The sequence below is a fragment of the Hemitrygon akajei genome, chromosome 11 (assembly GCF_048418815.1).
Source record: "Hemitrygon akajei chromosome 11, sHemAka1.3, whole genome shotgun sequence".
In the NCBI taxonomy this organism is placed as follows: domain Eukaryota; kingdom Metazoa; phylum Chordata; class Chondrichthyes; order Myliobatiformes; family Dasyatidae; genus Hemitrygon; species Hemitrygon akajei.
This window is the reverse complement of record NC_133134.1, coordinates 18,929,632-18,942,357: the sequence shown is the minus strand read 5'-3', so window position 1 is coordinate 18,942,357 and position 12,726 is coordinate 18,929,632. Positions and strand designations below refer to the sequence as shown.

Genomic DNA, 12,726 nt, shown 5'->3' with positions numbered 1-12,726 from the left:
GGGACGCGCCGTCCGCCGCGCCCCTAGTCCCCAGCGTGACGGCCGGAAGCAGCCGCCCCGCACCGCACCGTCCGCCCTCTCCCCCGCCCACCGCTGCGCACTCTCGCCCCGCCTCCTTCATCTCCAATCCTATTGGCGACGGCCAAAGGAGCGATTGGCGGGAGGCAGCGTCAGTCTGGTGACGTAAGGGTGGGCGGGGCGTGTGCGGCTGTCGCCTCTTGACCAGCGGAGGGGCGGGGTGAGGAGGGCGTACGTCAAATTCCCCCCCCCTTCCTTTCTCCCTCTTCCAGGAGGCGGGCGCTTCTTTCCAAGTATGGCGTCATGTCCGGGGTGAGGCTACGTTGCCGTTCAAAAGGCGGGGCTAATGTCAAGCATCCTTTTCCCTCATAACAGCCGATACGTGGTGCGCATGTGCGAAGAGATCCCTTCCCCCCCCCGATGTCTGCGGCCGGTGATCATGTGATCTGCAGGTATTGATTAACTCTGTTTCGTTCTGTAAGATTTCAACTTTAAATGCCATTCATATTCTTTAAAAAAAATCTCAAAATACTTGCCAAGAAAATGCGTGTTGTTGCTGTTATTTTTTCTTGGGATGTTAATGTCACTAGCCTATCCCTTGAGAAACTGGTGGTGAGTTGCCATTTTGATCTTCACCTCCTGGTGAAGGAAGGCACTTCATGGACGCCGCTGGGAATGGAGTTCCAGTGGTGATGAAGGGACAGCAATGTATTGTGGAGGCTTGGAAAACTGCGTGCAATTGTGGCAGCCACGTGCGTGGGAAGGCCTCTCAAAGAATATTGTGAAGAATATGATCAGCTAACTTCAATAATATCAATACAGAGAGAGGGAGATTTGGGGGCAAAGGATCTCCTTTGCTTTCTTCCCATAATTTTGAGATCTTTAATATATACTGAGAGACAGACATAACCCCACTGTTTTCCTCACAATGGAATCCCACCAACACAGACTCCAGAAAAAATCTACTCCACAGATTTCAAGCACTTTCAAAATCACTGTAGTAAACACCCTGAGGCATTTTTAAACATCTGACTGAAAATTTAGTGCATGGTTTTTAAATTATGGACTGCATTAGTACTGACTTTGTTCCTCCCCTAGCTAAAAATTAAAGACAATTACATGCCAGTTATGAAGTTTCATAAAAGGCCTTTTGTGTTTTATTTTTATTTGCAAAGGTGACAAAGTGTTTTTAAATGGGAAGCTTTGCCAGTTAAGCTATGTTCTGCATGTGTTTATGTTTTGAAATGATTGTACAGATGGCGAACAAAATGTTTTTCCTCTATTATCTCAGTACATGTGAAATAATAAACCAATTATGAACATCTATATTTAATTAATGTGATTATTAATGAAACTGAACAGCCGGTTTTCATGCATTCTTGAGAATTGTTGCCCACGCCTTGCTGTGAAATAAACATATGTTCAAAAATTGAGCTTTGATTCTTGTTTTCTGACTTACACACATTTCAAATCATTTTTAAAAAAAAGAACTGAAGAACTGTAGAGGAAAAAAACAAGGTGTTTAAAGAGAATGTTCAGCTGCTATTGATGAAAAAGAAGCCATTTTAAGGTAATTTGACATTTGCTTTAAAAAGAGTTTAATAGATGTGGAGAACTAGCAGGAGAGTAGGATTATTCAGGATTGGTCAACTGAAGTTAACATTGGTGCAGGTGTATCCTCTTCCTGTGTTTTAATGTTCTAAGATTCTATTAACTGAATAATATTAAAATGGGAAAAGCTGAAAATAGAAAACGGAAGACTATTTTTCAACTTTAAAATATAATGTAAAACTTTAATTATTCAGGAAGTTGTTCAAATAATTTGTAGTCTTGGACTAAATTGTTTCCTGCATATATTCCAATTTCAAAAAAAGTTGGGAAAGATTGGAAAATACCAAAAATACACAGAGTAAAATGGATGGTTTGAATATTAAAATAACAGCTTCGCCACTAAGATTTCAAGATCACTGGAAAGCCCCTTAAGAAAATTGAACTAATATATCACTGCACATTATCCAGATGAACTGCTATTTCTTCACAACTTATTAAAAGTCTATCTCTAGCATTTATTTCCTGTTTGTCACAGTGGCTTCCTGACCTCACGCATTTGTTGTCACAGGCTCATTACATCATATCACCATCACAACTTTTTCATAGGTTCTGTCTAAAACAGAAGCAAAGCAGAATTAGGGTGAATATTAGGCTGAAAACACTACAAATACTGAATTCCTAGGACATCAAGGAGCGAGGCCTCAAAAAGGTGGGCATCCATCATTAAGGACCCCCATCACCCAGGTCATGCCTTGTTTCATATTGGTACCATCACGGAGGAGGTACAGAAGCTTGAAGGCACACACTCAACAATTTGGGAGCAGCTCCTTCCTCTCTGCCATCTGATTTCTGGATGGACATTGAATCTATGAATACTATCTCTCTACTTTTTAATTTTTGCACTATCTAATATATAAGATACATTATTTAATATATATTTACTGTAATTCACATTTTTCTATTATCATGTATTGCATTGTACTGCTGCCACAAAGACATCAAATTTCATGATATGTACTAGTGATATTAAACCTAATTCGGATCTAGAGAAACAATTCTAAAAGACTGTCTTATAAATGAATCATTCAAAATGCTTTCTTCCTGATTTTGGAGGGTGTACTGGGTGATAAAAATGCGGGCTCACTTTTAACATTTAGAAAAAACTTGGACAGGTACATGGATGAGAGGTGTATGGAGGGATATGGTGCAGGTCAGTGGGACTAGACAGAAAAATGGTTCAGCACAGCCAAGAAGGGCCAAAAGGCCTGTTCCTGTGCTGTAATGTTCCATGGTTCTATATCTGGAGAGTCTCACCAAGGCACCTGGGGAACATTAAATTCAAGCAATTAAATAAATGTGATGCATCATTTATGGTGACTCTGTACCTATCAAATTGCTAAAAGCTCACTTGATTCGTTCACAGAATAAATCCTTAATTGTTCAGATTTATATACGGTGGATTCCAGTTAATTGCACCATTGGTTAATCTGGGTGGCCACTTATTTGAGACAACTTGTAAAGAACAAAAACTAACTGAGAAAATATCCGGGATTCCCTTTGTTGATTTGGGACACTATACCACTCAGATGGGACAGGAGACTGTTTCTGAACAGCTAACTAGCATCAATCACATGCCTTTGTGTGTCTGTTACACACTACACTGTTTAGAGTAAACAGTTTTTAAATAGTTGCCTGTTTTCTAAAAGCAGCGATTTTTGTCTCTATTAGTTGGTAAAACAATTCAGAACTGTTTCGCTCACTACAGTTTCAAGCATTCAGGCTTAGAGATGCCAGAAACAGCTGGAAGTGAAAATGGCTATTTCATGACTTCACATGTTAGGGAAAAATTTGAAGGTATCAACAATCATTACAATGAAAATGAAGATTTGAAGGATGTAGTCATCGAAAGTATTGTATTGGGACTCAATTCTCAAATCGGTTAATTCAACCTCTTTGTGCTCGCCATTGCCTTTTACAGCTTAAGATTGTTCATAGAGCCCATATGTCTAAATCTAAATTATCTCGATTTTACCCTGACATCAGTCTGCTTTGTGATAAATGCAAAAGGGGCGAGGCCTCTCTCATTCATATGTACTGGCTTTGTCCTAGCTTGGAGAAATTTTGGAAAGATGTCTTCATAACGTTATCGCATATTCTGAATCACCACCTAGAACCTAACCCTTTAATTGCTTTGTTCGGTTTCTGGGGTGAGACAGATTTACGTCTGAGTTCGACTAAGTGTCGAATATTATCTTTTGCCTCTCTCCTGGCTAGACGTTTAATCCTCCTTAGATGGAGAGATGTTGCCCCGCCCACGCATGCTCAATGGCTTAACGATATTATGGCCTGCTCAGACCTTGAAAAAATTCATTATTCAGTTCTTAATTCGGATTTAAAGTTCCATAAGGTCTGGGGACCTTTTATTGAGTACTTTCATATCCTTCCTCTTGACTAAGGTTTTTTTTCGGTCCCTTGCTTTCAGCTCCTTTTTTTTTTGTTGGTAGTAGGCATTAATATCTTCTGTTGCTAAGTGTATTTACAGTTTTGGGGGTTTGATTGTCCTGATTTATATTCTCTATATTGTGTTGTGGTTGGTCTGGAGTTTTTTTTATTGCGGGGCTTGGAGAGGATACTAATTTTACATGTCTTCAATTTGGGTGCTTTCTCAATTATCTTTCTTTGTATCATTATTATTGTATGTTTATTTTTGCACTGTATTAATGTTCATTCTGATCTGTGGATTTTTTTATCTGTAGCTATGTAGAAAATGTATAAAAAACTAATTTAAAAAAAAAGTATTGTATGAAGGCAATCCATTATTTGTACCAGGCGTCTGTTCATTTACAGCCAATCAGAAGTACACAGCAGCATACACCGGATAAATTTCTCCATTAATAATTATTAGGAACTAATACACAGTCATAATACTATAGTGGTATGGGTAATGTTCTAACTTGTTCTGTATTTTATTTAAATGCATAATTTATTACTCAGTTAAACGGTAGTTTGTCTTTTTTATTGGTGTTCAATTCCCACCACTGCCTGTCAGGAGTTTGTAGGTTCTCGCCCTGACAGCTAACTGGGGCAGTCGCTTAATTGGGCCAAAATGTACTGGTCCCATTGTGGTCCAGTTAACCAAATTCACTGCATATGATCCCAGTGCTACCAATCTTGTTGACTCTATGGCTTTCTCTGTCCAGCAGCAATTTGGCATGGACAATGAGTCTTGCCAGTCTGTCACCAAACTCACTGCTGACACATGCACCAAATTGATGAGGTAGAAGAGCCATGACCATGTTAAATGGGAGGGCTTGAACCAACCCTGCAAACAAACCAATTGAAGAAGAAAATGATTTAAGCCTGAAGCAAAGCAAAGATTTAGTAATGCTTCCAAAACTATGAGCAACTAAAAAATCAAGCAGAATTCCCTGAAGATAACTTGCGGGTTAAGTCAGTGGTAAGGCAGACAAATGTAATGTTAGCATTCATTTCAAAAAGACTAGAATATACAGTGCCTATAAAGAGTTTTTGCCCCCTTTGGAAGTTTTCGTATTTTGTTGTTTTATAACATTGAATCACAGTGGATTTAATTTGGCTTTTTTGAACTGATCAACAGAAAAAGACCTTATCGTGTCATCATGAAAACAGATCTCTACAAAGTGATCTAAATTAATTATATGTATAAAACACAAAATAATTGATTGCATCAGTATTCACTCCCTTTAATAGAACACACCAAATCATTGCTGATGCAGCCAATTCGTTTTAGAAGTCACATAATTAGTAAAATGGAAATTTGTTTTTGGAGACCTGTGTGCAGTCAAGGTGTTTCAGTTAATTATTGTAAAATATGCCTTTATCTGGAAGGTCCAACTGCTGGTGGGTCAATATCCTGACAAAAACTACACCATGAAGATAACACTCCAAGCAACTCTGCAAAAAGTTATTGAAAAGCACAAGTCAGGAGCTGCATACAGAAAAATGTCCAAGTCACTAAATATCCCTTGGAGTACAGTTCAGTCTATCATCAAGAAACAGATAATATAGCACAGCTGTAAACCTACCTAGAGCAGGCTGTCCTCAAAAAATGAGTGACCATGCAAGAAGGGGACTAATGAGGGAGGCCACTAAGAGACCTATGACAACTCTGGAGTTGTTATAGGACTTCGCTGACAATCAACACTGGCACACCTCAGGGGTGTGTGCTTAGCCCACTGCTCTACTCTCTGCACATGACTGTGTGGCTAGACATAGATCAAATACCATCTACAAATTTGCTGACGATACAACCATTGTTGGTAGAATTTCAGGTAGTGCCGAGAGGGCATACAGGAATGAGATATGCCAACTAGTGGAATGGTGCCGCAGCAACAACCTGGCACTCAACGTCAGTAAGACAAAAGATTGTGGACTTCAGGAAGGGGAAGATGAAGGAGCACATACCAATCCTTATAGAGGGATCAGAAGTGGAGAGAGTGAGCAGCTTTAAGTTCCTTGGTGTCAAGATCTCTGAGGATCTAACCTGGTCCCAACATATCAATGTAGTTATAAAGAAGGCAAGACAGCAGCTATACTTCATTAGGAGTTTGAAGAGATTTGGTAAGTCAACAAATACACTCAAAAACTTATATAGTTGTACCGTGGAGAGCGTTCTGACAGGCTGCATCACTATCTGGTATGGGGGGGGAGGGGTTACTGCACAGGATTGAAAGAAGCTGCAGAGGGGTGTAAATCTAGTCAGCTCCATCTTGGGCACTAGCCTACAAAGTACCCAGGACATCTTTAGGGAGCGGTGTCTCAAAAAGGCAGCGTCCATTATGAAGGACCTCCAGCACCCAGGGCATGCCCTTTACTCACTTACCATCAGGTAGGAGATACAGAAGCCTGAAGGCACACACTCAGCGATTCAGGAACAGGTTCTTCCCCTCTGCCATCTGATTCCTAAATGGACATTGAAGCTTTGGACACTACCTCACTTTTTTTAATATACATTACTTCTGTTTTTCCACATTTTTAAAACCTATTCAATATATGTAATTGATTTATTTGTTATTATGTTTTATTTTATTCATTATTTTTTTCTCTCTCTGCTAGATTATGTATTGCATTGAACTGCTGCTGCTAAGTTAACAAATTTCACATCACATGCCGGTGATAATAAACTTGATTCTGAGTTACAAGCTTCAGTGGCTGAGATGGGAGAGATTGCGCATACAACAACTGTTGCCTGGGTACTTCGCCAGTTGCAGATATATGGGAGAGTGGCAAAGAGAAAGCCACTGTTGAAAAAAGGCTCACATGAAATCTCGGCTAGTGTTTGCCGGAAGGCATGCGGAAACTCTAAAGTCAACTGGAAGAAAGTTCTATGATCATATGAAACCAAACTTGAGCATTTTGGCCACTGGACTAAACAACACACATCATCAAAAACACACCATCCCTACCGTGAAGCATGGTGGTGGCTGCATCATGTGGGGATTCTTCACTGCAGCAGGCCCTGGAAGGCTTCTGAAGGTAGTGGGGAAAATGAATGTAGCAAAATACAGGGATATCCTGGAGGAAAAACCTGATGCAGACTGCAAGAGAAGTGTGACTTGGGAGAAGATTTGTTCTCCAGCAAGACAATGACCCCAAGCATAAAGCCAAAGCTACAGAGGAACAGCTTAAAAACAACAAAGTTAATGTCCTGGAGTGGCCAAGTGAGAGTCTAGACCTTGGTCCAATTGAGAATTTGTGGCTGGACTTTAAAGGGCTGTTCACTCTCAATCCCCAGGCAATCTGACAAAGCTTGAGCAGTTTCATAAAGAAGAATGTGTGCCAGATGTGCCAAGTGTTAGAGGCCTATCCATAAAAACTCAAGCCTGTAATTGCTGCCAAAGGTGCATCTACTCAATAGTGACTTGAAGGCATGAATACTTATGCAATCAATTATTCTGTGTTTTATATTTGTAATTAATTTAGTTCACTTAGAGACCTGTTTTCACTTTGTCATGAAACAGTATTTTTCTGTTGCTCAGAGTCAAAAAAAGCCAAATTAAGTCCACTGTGGTTCAATGTTGTAAAACAATAAAACATGAAAACTTCGGGTGGGGTGAATACTTTTTAATGGGTTCTGTAAAAGCAAGGACGTAATGCTGAGGCTTTATAAGAGATTGGTCAGACCACATTTGGGATATAGTAAGCAGTTTTTGGCCACTCGTCTATGACAGGATGTACTGGTATTGGAGAGGATGTAGAGGAAGTTCATGAGAATGATCCTGGGAATAAAAGGTTTAACGTACGAGGAGGATTTGATTTCTCTGGGCCAATACTCGCTGGAATTTAGAAGACTGAGGCAGGATCTCATTGAAACCTTTTTGATATTGAAAGCCTAGAATAAATGTGGAGAAGATATTTTTTATAGTGGTAAGTCTGGGCACAGTGGGCACAGCCTCAGAATATAAGGACATCCCCTTAGAACAGAGATGAGAAGGAATTTCTTTAGCCACAGGGTGGTGAAACTGAGGAGGCTAAATCATTGGGTATATTCAAAGCAGAGGTTGATAGGTTATTGATTAGTAAAGGTGTCAAAGGTTATGGGGAGAAGGCAGAAGAACGGGGTTGAGAGGGATAATATATCAGCCATGATGTAATGGCAGAGCAGAACTGATGGGCCAAATGGCTTAATTCTGCTCCTGTGTCTTATGGTATTTTTAAAGTAAGTATTTTCTGGAAGACTTGACAGAGTGATCCAGGGGAATTCACTTCAATATTAGCTCTGTACTAAACAGCATTCATCATATGGTAACCTGCCCCATCATAAATCAGAGAAATGCAGTCGGTGATTAAATGGTCTCAACATGAAATGTCACAACAAACATCCCTTTGCTTCCACGGAAGCTGCTTTACCTGCTCAGGCTACACTTGGAGTATTGTCAACAGTTTCGGGCCCCTTATCTCAGAAAGGATGTGTTGTCATTGGAGAGAGTCCGGAAGAGGTTCATGAGGATGATTCTGGGAATGAAGGGATTAACATATGAGGAGTGTTTGGCAGCTTTGGGCCTGTACTCACTGGAATTTAGAAGAATGCAAGGGAATCTCATTGAAACTTACCGAATGTTGAAAGGACTGGATAAGGTGGATGTAGAGAGGATATTTCCTGTGGTGGGTATATCTAGCACTAGAGGGCTTAGCCTCAAAATTGAGGAGTGACCCTTTAGAACAAAGGTAAAGAGGAATTCTTTTAGCCAGAGAGTAGTAAATCTGTGGAATGCTTTGCCACAGACTACAGTGGAGGCCAAATCTGTGCGTATATTTAAGGCAGGAGTTGATAGATTCCTGATTGGTCAGGGCATCAAGGGATATGGTAAGGAGGCAGGTGTATGGGGTTGAATGGGGTCGGGATCAGCCATGATGGAATGACAGAGTGGAGGCAATGGGCTGAATGGCCTAATTCTGCTACTATGTCTCACAGACTTATGGCCTTAAATGGAGTCAACACACAAAGTTCTGAAAATAGCAGCAATATTCATGGTTTTGAAAAAGATCCACTTCAGTTCTTGCTTTTAGAAGTCATAGTAATCCTCTACAAGATCATGACTGTTTTAGTTGAGATAAATTAAAGGAAGTTTTCACATTTAACTGAATACCCAAAGAACAGGATGTGGAGATTTAAGATTTTGGGCAAAATTTACAGGCTATGAGCAGCTTCAAGTTTGTGGGTGTGAATCCAAATCAGAATCAGCTTTAATATCACTGACATATGTTGTGAAATTTGTTAACTTTGCAGCAGCAGAACAATGCAATGCATGATAAATAGACAGAAAAACTGAATTACAGTATATATGTATATTAAATAGTTAAATCAAGATAAAAGCAGAATTTTTTTAAGAAGTAATCTACAGACATAGCATGGAGAACATTCTGACAGGATCAGAAAAAGCTGCAGAGGGTTGTAAACTCAGATAGCTCCATTATGGGCACTAGCCTCCCCACCATTGAGGACATCTTCAAAAGGTGATGTCTTGAGAATCACTCTCCATCACTCAGGACCCTCACTATCCAGGACACGCCCTCATTACTACGCTCAGGGAGGAGGTACAGAAGCTAAAAAACACACACTCAACACTTTAAACAGTTTCTTCCACTCCGCCATCAAAGTTTCTGAATGGGTAATAAACCCAAGAAAATAACCTCACTATTTTACTCTCTTTTTGCACTATTTATTTAACTGTTTACATTTTGCACTTTTTACATTTGTTACTGTAACATACTGTAATTTTTTTACTGTACTGCTGCCACAAAACAACACATTTCACGACATGTCAGTGACAATGAACCCAATTCTCAATCTGATTCTCGAAAGGTTAAAGGAATTAGATGAGGGAAAGAGGACTTGTGGCCCATGGGGAGAGTGAAGAGGAATAGGATTGAAGGGATTGCTCCACCAGGCTGGAGCCCAGATGTCATGTGCTAAAAGGTCTCCCTCTTTTACCAGTGCAATTCTATCATTCTAAGTTTGCAACAACTAGATCAAACAAAAAACTATGTGTCACAACATAATTATCCAACAGTAGAGTGTTTTCTTTATCCAAGTGTGCGCCATGAGTGGGTGAATTAGGAATTAGCTTAGTCTGTTGAACCTGGTGCACAAAACCTAATTAGGATATACTTCGATTAATTTAGTTTTTTTCTTCATGGCCTGGACTTCCTTATGCAGTATCCCTGTTAACCTTCCCTGTGCCCTTATGTTCTGGATAGAAACATAGAAAACCTACAGCACAATACAGGCCCTTTGCCCACAAAGCTGTGCCAAACATGTCCTTACCTTAGAACTACCTAAGCTTACCCATAGCCCTCTATTTTTCTAAGCTCCATGTACCTATCCAGGAGTCTCTTAAAAGACCCTATCATATCCGCCGCCACCGGGAGATCATTCCACGCACACACCACTCTCTGAGTAAAAAAACTTACCACTGACATCTTGTCTGTACCTACTTCCAAACACCTTAAAGCTATGCCCTCTCATGCTAGCCATTTCAGCCCTGGGGAAAAGCCTCTGACTATCCACATGATCAGTGCCTCTCATTATCTTGTACACCTCAATGAGGTCACCTCTCATCCTCCATCGCTCCAAGGAGAAAAGGCCGAGTTTCAGTCAACCTATTCTCATAAGGCACAATCCTAAATATATTTCAACACCGGAACACTTACTTATTGTGTCATCATATGATCAATTTTTCTACGTAGTCACTAATGAAGAAAGGAATTGAAGGCTGGGATTAAATATAGTCAGAAATAGAAGCTCATAGGGAACAACGCTGGCATTCTGAGCCCAATGGTCTGTTTCCATGCCATGTAGAAAGAATGCATGGCATGCTAATTAATTTGCTGGCCTTGAAGCAAACAATTTGTGGATTGTGCCAGAAGAATGTAATGAGGTTTATATTAGCAAATCACCCAGTGAGCATTCTTGTTTCAAACATTAATGCCAAAAATTGTAATGAACTGGCCGTATTACCCGCTCACTCTGCCACAGTTCATACTGTCTTTTCTCACGTCCCCAAAACTATGCCCATTATCAACAGAGAGAACAATAGCTGAACTTCAATCATTACAAAAAGGAAGTGCCTGATTTCCATGGGATCGCATTATGCTGCGAACATTCATAAGTTCTGTTATTTTAATATTATTGTTGTTGATATTGCAAGAACACAATGCTTCCTTTCTTTAAAAAAAACTATGTATGAGCTTGTGCAGATGTTTGCAATGCAATAAAGAGGGATGAGACTGGACTCCATTTTCTGGAACGTAAATATGTGGTTTCAATCAGTACAAGGCCTAAAGAACTTGAATTTAAATATCCACCTGCTTCAATAGTAAAGACAAAGGCAGTAGTCCAGAATGCAAAACAAGTTGAAATTCAATGTACTTATCATTCAATAGTGTATATGTATACAACTAAACGAAACAACGTTCCTGGGCCAACATGCAAAACGTGGTACTTACAGTCACACACAGCACAGAGCACATATAGTTACAATTGCACATACAGTCACAAAAATAATATTGGCACAAGTCCCTGACTGGTATGGCCTGAAGATTGATGATGCATGGGATGCTGTCTCAGAGCCATGTTTCTGCAAGGACAAGCTCACAGGAGTTCCTCATCTCACACTGGGTCAGCAGCAGATGAAGGCAAATCAGCTTGTCTGATAAAGTTCAGAAGTTCAAAGTAACATTTATTAGCAGAGTACATACATGTCACCACATACAACCCTGAGATTCTTTTTCCTGTGGGCATACTTGGCAATAGTAACTGTAAACAAAATCAATGAAAAACTGTGCAAATGCAAATATAAATAAATAGCAATGAATAATAAGTATGAAGTAACAAGATTAAGAGTCCTTAAAGAGAAACCATCAGTCTGGCGCAGATGATGAGGAAATAACTGACTATTATCCAAAATGCCATTTTGAAATCTGTGAAGCTAAGTGGGAGGTGGAGCAGCTAACCAATATGTGCCGACGCAGCATCTCTTGTTTGGCATCTTTGTCCATTCCATCCAGCCCCTTACTCTCAGCCATGTATTTAACAATGTCCAGTGTAGATGGAATTAGTGTCAATTGATACATTGCTTGACATGGATTTAGGGGACAGAGCCACTGGGGAGGATGAGAGAACATAGCCATATGGTTCTAATTGTGAGGGCTACAGTCTATACCACCCACGTACAAGATGCTACAAGCCACCCACTAGGAGAACCTTTTAATAGAACTACTGATATGTATAACAAGTCATGCAAGTCATTGAGACTTGAGCAGCTGAAGAAAAGCACTGTTGTGAGGATTGGCAAATTTTGAAGTTGTACCTGTGGTTTGTGGTGTCAGTCTTTCAGTGTTCTGCCCATTTAGTGTACTATGCAAATCTAGCAAGGCACTGACATTTGCTGACCTACATACTTTTAAGTTGACATAACTCTGTGATATCAAGTTAAGATGAAATGACAGCAGTCAGCGCAACAAGCAAGAGAACTATTATAAAGTGAGATAATCAAATGAGAAAGATTCAGATTTCTGTTATACGTTTCGCAGTCTCAGCACTTGTCCACACCCTTTACAGCTGCGACCTGTAACGCTGGAAATGTGAATAGCTCATGTGAGCACAGCAAGATCCCA

The 12,726-nt window shown here is 40.0% G+C and overlaps 1 long non-coding RNA gene across 1 annotated transcript; it reads left to right on the top strand.

Annotated features, from left to right (window-relative positions):
- The first annotated feature begins 359 nt into the window (after window positions 1–359).
- LOC140735363 (uncharacterized) lies at window positions 360–11,342 on the top strand. The gene is made up of 2 exons (XR_012100738.1): window positions 360–470; window positions 6,664–11,342. It is a non-coding gene; the product is annotated as an uncharacterized lncRNA (long non-coding RNA).
- The last annotated feature ends 1,384 nt before the right edge of the window (window positions 11,343–12,726 follow it).